The following is a 7,533-nucleotide window of genomic DNA, read 5'->3' on the forward strand; positions in this document are numbered from 1 at the left end:
CTTTAAGGAAAGTACAGCACCGACGCAATAATCTGGAGCTTAGTATGAAAAAGATATGTAAAAGTCCGTTCCGGGCAGTTTTTGCCCGTTCCGTGCCAGTTTCCTCCAGGCACAAAATGGCAAAAAAAAGTATTTCTGGGTAACCGAGAAGATCAAAACTTTGGAATCTGGTAGAGTGGGACATCCCACATAAGGAAAATACAGCAGCACAACGCTAGCGTGGAGCTAAGTATGAGAAAATGCTAGAAAAAGGGCCGAAAACGCGATAATCTCTCCTCGAGCAGGAACGGGAATTTTATATTAAAAAATGCATTCCTCCTTAAGCGAGATAAACCAAACTTTGGATTCTAATAACGTGGGAACTCCTCTTCGAGGTTATAACAGTTTCCCAAAAATCAAGTAGCGATTAGTATAATAAAATTCAAGAAAATGGAGGAAAATTCATTTTCCAAAATGGCGGCCTTATTTTTTGGGATATGTTGGAAACGCATTTACACGTCGGATTCGTTTAATATTCTTTACCGTTGTTCAAAAATTGAGCTCTCTAGCTCAGAGTTTTAAAAAAAATCAGAAACTTGAAGGAGCACCATCCTATCTTTCGTTCCATCCAAGAAGTGCACATTTTTAAATGACTCGAATATGCGTTAAAAAAAATGTCTCGAAACTGCACTTACGTTCATTTTCACCATTTTGTAACACTTTCACAAAATTATAAACAAAAGACCGATAATGGCCAATGTCATTTCTTGCAAATTTTTGGACCTCAAACTGCAGGAAACAGCCCATTTCAAAACTTGAAATGAAAGAAAATCCTAACCCCTAAGCCAGGGTGAAAGGGGAAGGACCTGGCAGGATAACATGAAGGTACAGTAACCAGCAGGTTGAGGGTTCGGGTAACGGGAAAGGTTTGATTCCCTACCTCAAACTAAGGGAAAACGCTAAATTTACACGATTTTTAACATGGAATCGAAACCGAATTTCTGGAAGAAAGTTAGTAGGAGCTAAGATTCTTCCTTCCCCTACACGAATATATGCAAGGAAAGCTAACCGCGATATTTAGAGTACATTTTTGGAAGCACGTATCACACGTTTGCCGGAACGTGTGCTGTTTTGGGTGCAAATAAGCCAGCTGAGATAAGACCAGTTGCAAGTATACCAGCTCTGTAGCAAACACCCAATTCTCGGTCTCATAATCCCAAGAATGTAACGAGAGACAATGGGTTTTGCAGCAGAAAGATCAATTTTTATTAGGGCTTAGGTTATCTGCTTCGATCGTGGTAACCGAAATCCAACCTCCAGATGTGACAAAGTCCATATTTTCTTTCCGAGACTGTTGCACAAATAAGAGGAACGATATACGAGACCAGTTCAGAAAGACAAATCGAAGAAAACTCTAACCCCTCAGCCAAGGTGAAATAGGAATGATCTGGGAAGGTAACCAAGTTCAGTAAATTTCACCGACTTTTAAATCAAATAAAAATTCATTTTTAGCGGAAAAGTTACTTAAATCTTTCATTCACCAAAAATTACAGATACAAAGTATACTCTGTATTCCTTCCGCGTAAGACTTCAGGCCTCTGCACCTTGCAAGAAGTACAGATAGTTTGAAAGTCACGAAAACAAGATATCAAGATTTCCTATGCACCTTGCGAAAAAGACAAACGGAGGTAGTTTAACACTTACAACAAATAAAACAAAAAATTTAAGTTTTCTTGGCAAAAATTACGGCAGAGTAATAAATAACGTTCAACTTTAAATAGAAAACATGAACAGCGTTGAACCGAAATTTCCTTTACCGCTTAAACTTCAGACCTATGTATGCACTTTGCGAAAAAGAAAAAACGGAGATAGTTTAACACTTACAACAAATAAAAAAAGAAACTTGAAGAAGTTTTCTTGGCAAAAATGACAGCAGAGTGATAAATAACGTTGCACTTGAAATAGAAGACATGAACAGCGTTGAACTTCTCCGTACCAAACCACAGATAAAAAGCTAAAAACGTTAAGTTTACTCAAACGAAAATGCTCACTTTTCCATTCCCAGGTAAATAAAAATGTACCATCAACCTCGGAGGCAATAGCGTTAACCACACGTTGCATTCCTTAAATTAGACCAGCGTCTTCAGTTCGGTTCCATCTACCGACATACGGTTCCAAGATGAGATACACACACAAACAGTTGGACCTCAAACTGTACGAACAGTTTTCTTCCCAGTTTGACTTTTTATGCGGGTTCTGCTCCACAGATTACCGTTAAGAGTAAAATTGCCTGGTGAATAAACCTTCTCCACAATACCTCTACCAGCACCACAATGTGGCAATGATACACACAAATTTTCTCCTGTGTTTTGTTCCCAGCCTGACTTTCTATACGGGTTTTGCTCCACACATTACCGTTAAAAGAAAAGGTTCTGGGTGAATAAACCTTCTACACAAACTTCTTCTACCAGCACCGCAATGTGGCAATGATACACACAAATTTTCTCCTCTGTTTCCTTCCCACCTTGACTTTCTATGAGGGTTTTGCTCCACACATTACCGTTAAAAGTAAATGTGTTGGGTGTATAAACCTTCTCCACAAACTTCTTCTACCAGCACCGCAATGTGGCAATGATACACAGAAATTTTTATCTCTGTTTTCTTCCCAGCTTGACTTTCTATACGGGTTTTGCACCACAGATTACCGCTAAAAGTAAAGGTGATGGGTGAATAGACCTTCTCCACAAACTTCTTCCACCAGCACCGCAATGTGGCAATGTTACGCACAAATTTTCTCCTCTGTTTCCTTCCCAGCTTGACTTTCTATACGGGTTTTGATCCACAGATTACCGCTAAAGGTAAAGGTGCTGGGAGAATAACAATTTTCCACAAACTTCTTGGCGACTCTGCAAAGCACCATCAACACAAGAGGTGTGAGCGTTAACCAAACATTGCATTCATTCATGCACTTTCATTAAATGCGACTAGTCTTCAGCTCCATCCAACCGATATGCGGTTCAATGCTGGCCGGCACAAGTGCCGGTCAATTTCAATCATTATTAACGTGCTTTTGGTCCGGTGCTCTACAGTTAAGCTCAACCTAACTGCACAAGACACCTCTATCTGCCGGCACATTTACAAGTGGCGGTCAATTTCCAGTGCTCTACAGCGAGCTAAACTGGGATACATGTCTTTTGGTCGGCTAGGTCGTAGGTACCCCAAGTCACGGGATACCCTAAAACTCCCAAGTCCAGCGATCCGCCACATGCCGGAAGCCCCGGCGGCCGATACATGCGTGCCGGCCGCCGGTTTGGAAGTCCTCCCCCGGCAGGCCGAAACCAGCAAGAATCTGGACTTCCGGCGGAGAGCCCCGGATGGAAGCCCTCCTACACTAGGAGTTGGTTGTTTTAATCCTTTGCTGCTTACTTTGCATCGGTGCGACTCTCCACCTCGGTGGAAACATTTCGCGCACCTGCGCTGCAGACGGACGTGACTGCCGGCAGGTGCTGTGCACTCCATGGATGTGACTCTCCACTTCCCTGGCGGCAGCTCGATGTGAAGGAGGTGGGCTACGGAAGATCGCCGACGATTTCCAGGGCGTCATACTTGAATGTAGCCAACTCAAGCTCCTATTATTTAGGTCACGTCCTCGAAGGCTCGATTCAAGGAGGCGCACACCAGCCGACTAGAGTCTTAAGCTCAGCAAGTGTCTGTCTTGAAGACGACACTCTCTTCAGCCCAGCACCCGGCTACCCTGCACCGATTGCTCTTCATAGCAGAATCATCCGCATTCTCCTACCTCCGCCAAGCACCACCAACACCAATATCCAGTGCTCTACAGCAAGCGCTGACCGTCGGGATTAGTGGTATTTCGCCGGCGGGCACCAGAAGGAACCCTCACTTATGCTACACCTCGTCACGTCTCCCGACAGCGGAAGACAAGAGTCAAGGTCAGCAGGGTCTCATTTTCCCGCCGCTGACATTCTCCAAGCCCTTCTGCACTCCCAGGTTAACCTGGGTTGTGAGTCTTTTGGTCGGCTAAGTTGTAGGGTTCGTGCCGTACACAGGCCGTGGTCTGGACTTCCGGCGGAGAGCCCCGGGTGGAGGCCCTCCTACTCCATTGCGTTCATTCATGCACTTTCATTAATTGCGACTAGAGTCTTAAGCTCCATCAACCGATATACGGTTGAATGCTGGGATACACACATCATGGATACCATGTCTGCCGGCACAAGTGCCGGTCAATTTCAATCATTATTAACGTGCTTTTGGTCCGGTGCTCTACAGTTAAGCTCAACCTAACTGCACAATACACCTCTATCTGCCGGCACATTTACTAGTGCCGGTCAATTTCCAGTGCTCTACAGCGAGCTAAACTTTGATACATGTATTTTGGTCGGCTGGGTCATAGGGCGCCGAGTTACAGGGTACCCTAAAAATCCCAAGTCCAGCTATCCACCACGTGCCGGAAGCCCTGGCGGCCGATACATGCATTCCGGCATTCTCTCGCTTTCAGCAAGTGCTCAAATCTTGCTTGCAGTGGCTCACCTCGGTCGGCCAACTGCATTCGTTTTAAGATGCTTGGCAGGCATCGGATCTGTCTTTCTTGCGAGAGTGTAGATTCTCTCACTTTCAGCAAGTACTCAAATCTTGCTTGCAGTGGCTCACCTTGGTCGACCAACTGCATTCGTTTTAAGATGCTTGGCAGGCATCGTTCTTTCTTTCTTGCGAGAGTGCGGATTCTCTCACTTTCAGCAAGTGCTCATATCTGGTTCCAACGACGATAGGGATGACAGAACCCCACCTCTCCGGGAGTGACCTTTCGCAAAGAAGGTGAGGATTTTTCGGCAGTCTACATGATCAATGCCACGTACCAAGGGCCCCTCGGCGGCACGTTATATTGAGGAACGCTTACTTCCACGTCACCCTACCAAAGTTGGACCCTCATTTGGCACATACTCTCATTTCGCCCGCACATATGCTACACCTCGTCACGTCTCCCGACAGCGGCAGGCTAGAGTCAAGCTCAACAGTGTCTTCTTTCCCCACCGCTGACATTCTCCAAGCGTTTCCGCGTTTCCGCACTCCCAGGTTAACCTGAGTTGCCAGTTTTTTGGTCGGCTGGGTGATAGGGTCCCTAGCCGTACATGGCCACACAGGGTTCCACCAACACCCCGAGTCCAGCTATGCGCCAAATGCCGGAAGCCCCTGTGGCCAGCACCACCATTGTAGTGCCGGCTGCCGGTTTGGGTGTCCTCCCACGGCCGGCCGAAACCGTTCGGCCGGGGTATGGACTCCCGGCGGAGGTCCCCGGTCGGGGGGACGTCCTAAGATAAAAGGAGTTTGCTTTTCAGGTGCCGTGCAGCCGACAGCACGAACCTGCAAGCGAGGACTGCCTTTCAACGGGTCGCCTCCTTGAGGAGGCTTCATCGCTCACGACGCCCCGCCAGATACTCAAGTCGTCTACGAGTGGTCCAAGGGTCCCAACTTCCAAGTGCTTTGATTACCCCTTGAATCCCCATCTAGAATCCCAAAGACCTCGGTCAGTGGGGCAAGTGGGCGGAGTCTCGATGGCACTACTCGCGGGGAGCCTGGGTGCGTTTCCACACCCGTCGTGGCTCCCTACCTTACCGGTCCCCGGCTAGGGGTCCAGCGTTGGTGGTTCTGCCTTTCAGAGTGCAGGGATCCACGGTCACGCAGCTCCGGGCACAGCTTCGGCCTTAGAGGCGATCAGGCTTTAGCCGTCGGACGTAGCTTCGCACCAAGGTTCGATCGAACCGGCGCGGTACCATTGGTCCGAACCTGGGATTCCTCTTGTACTAACCAGGATTACCTTGGCCGCGTTCTAAACGCCAGGAGGATAAAATTAACCTGTTTCACAACGGTCTAAACCCAGCTCACGTTCCTTGTTGGTTGGTGAACAATAATACGCTCGGGGAGCGCTGCGTCCCCACGGTAAGAAGAGCCGACATCGAAGGATCAAAATGCCGCGTCGCTATGAACGCTTGGCGGCCACGAGTCAGTTATCCCTGTGGTAACTTTTCTGTCACCTCCCGCCGAAGATCCTTCGGACGGGGAGGATCGATAGGCCCCGGTTTCCCGGGTCCCACCCGTACTGAGGGTGCGGATCAGAGCGGCTTTTGCCCTTTCGCTCTACCCGAGATTTCTGGCCTCGTTGAGCCGCCCTTAGGACACCTGCGTTATCCTTTGACAGATGTTCCGCCCCAGACGAACTCCCCACCTGCCGTTGTCCCCGGATCGGGTCGGCCCCTTGTTGGACGGCCCGGACCAGAAGTCCAGCCGGCCAGTAGCAGGGGCCCTGGTTCGCGAACGGCGTGCGACGAGGATGGGGAACCCCGACGCCCGCGTCCCGCCCAACCGGGTGAGTCAGGAAACAGTGAGAGTAGTGGTGTTTCACCGGCGGGCACCCGAAGGAGCCCTCCCACTTATGCTACACCTCGTCACGTCTCCCGACAGCGGCAGACTAGAGTCAGGCTCAACAGGGTCTTCTTTCCCCGCTGAAATTCTCCAAGCCCGTTCCCTTGGCTGTGGTTTCGCTAGACAGTAAGTAGGGACAATATTGGGGTAACCCCCGAATGTATCCTAACCTCCACCCGTATACATTCAGGGGTATGCGCTTGTCCCAGTGCCTCTGATATAAACTGGGACGGCAGTTGATCGTTTTACGGTTCCCCCGATATTGTTGTACCACCTCTTTATTTGTTGAAAATTTACATTAAATACATATATAAAACATATATAAAACAATACAAAAAACAAAAACAAAGAGTATTTCACCACTTGAATATATTGAAGACTATAAATTAACAAATGAAAATACAATACAAAGCCAGTGTATTTTGTTTTTTAAACTAATGCACAATTCTAGGATTGGTTTGATGTTGTTGTTTTTTTAATTGTTTCTCATTAATTACATTGCGTCGGCTTAGTATCGGATTCCGAAGTACCGGAATCTAAGTAAAATGGAATTGGATCTAGGACAAGCCGCCAGGGACTGACCGCAATGGTTGAAGACCTTTTTCTAGTTGAGGACAATGTAGGGAATTGCTCACCCCAGAGGCTAGGTGTTCCTGTCCGCGGCGACTGTTCCCAGCTCCCTGCCAGGTACAGATGAAAGCTACACAGATTATATGTAATTTACAGCTCGTTGCATTTTGAATTAAGTTTGACATTGAAAATTTAACTAGTAATAAAACCAAAGAAAATAAACTAGACCAAAATGAATAAACTTTAGCCTTAAAATACATTGGGTTAAATTATTAAATTAAAATTGGGATTTATTTTTTTAAAAAAAGAGAGAGAGAGAAAAATATATATATATATATATAATTCAATTGACAATAAGATTATTTAGGGGTTAACAATAATAAAGTGATTAAAAATCTCCACATACAAATTGATGCTGCTATGAGGTATAATAATTTATATTTAGGAATTTTGATTTTATGTTTTAAGGTTTAAAGTTTAAATGATAGTTAAAAAGTTAGAAGTTAGAAACACCGGAGTGCCGGCGCTCTTTCAACTGGTATACCA

At 46.5% G+C, this 7,533-nt stretch overlaps 1 pseudogene; it reads right to left on the reverse strand.

The window, feature by feature from the left end:
* Nucleotides 1-5,354: 5,354 nt before the first annotated feature.
* On the reverse strand, nucleotides 5,355-6,867 carry LOC145982475 (large subunit ribosomal RNA; annotated as a pseudogene).
* Between the last annotated feature and the right edge of the window lie 666 nt (nucleotides 6,868-7,533).

This window comes from Lepisma saccharinum, unplaced genomic scaffold (genome assembly GCF_977018435.1).
Source record: "Lepisma saccharinum unplaced genomic scaffold, izLepSacc3.1 HAP1_SCAFFOLD_184, whole genome shotgun sequence".
Classification (NCBI taxonomy): domain Eukaryota; kingdom Metazoa; phylum Arthropoda; class Insecta; order Zygentoma; family Lepismatidae; genus Lepisma; species Lepisma saccharinum.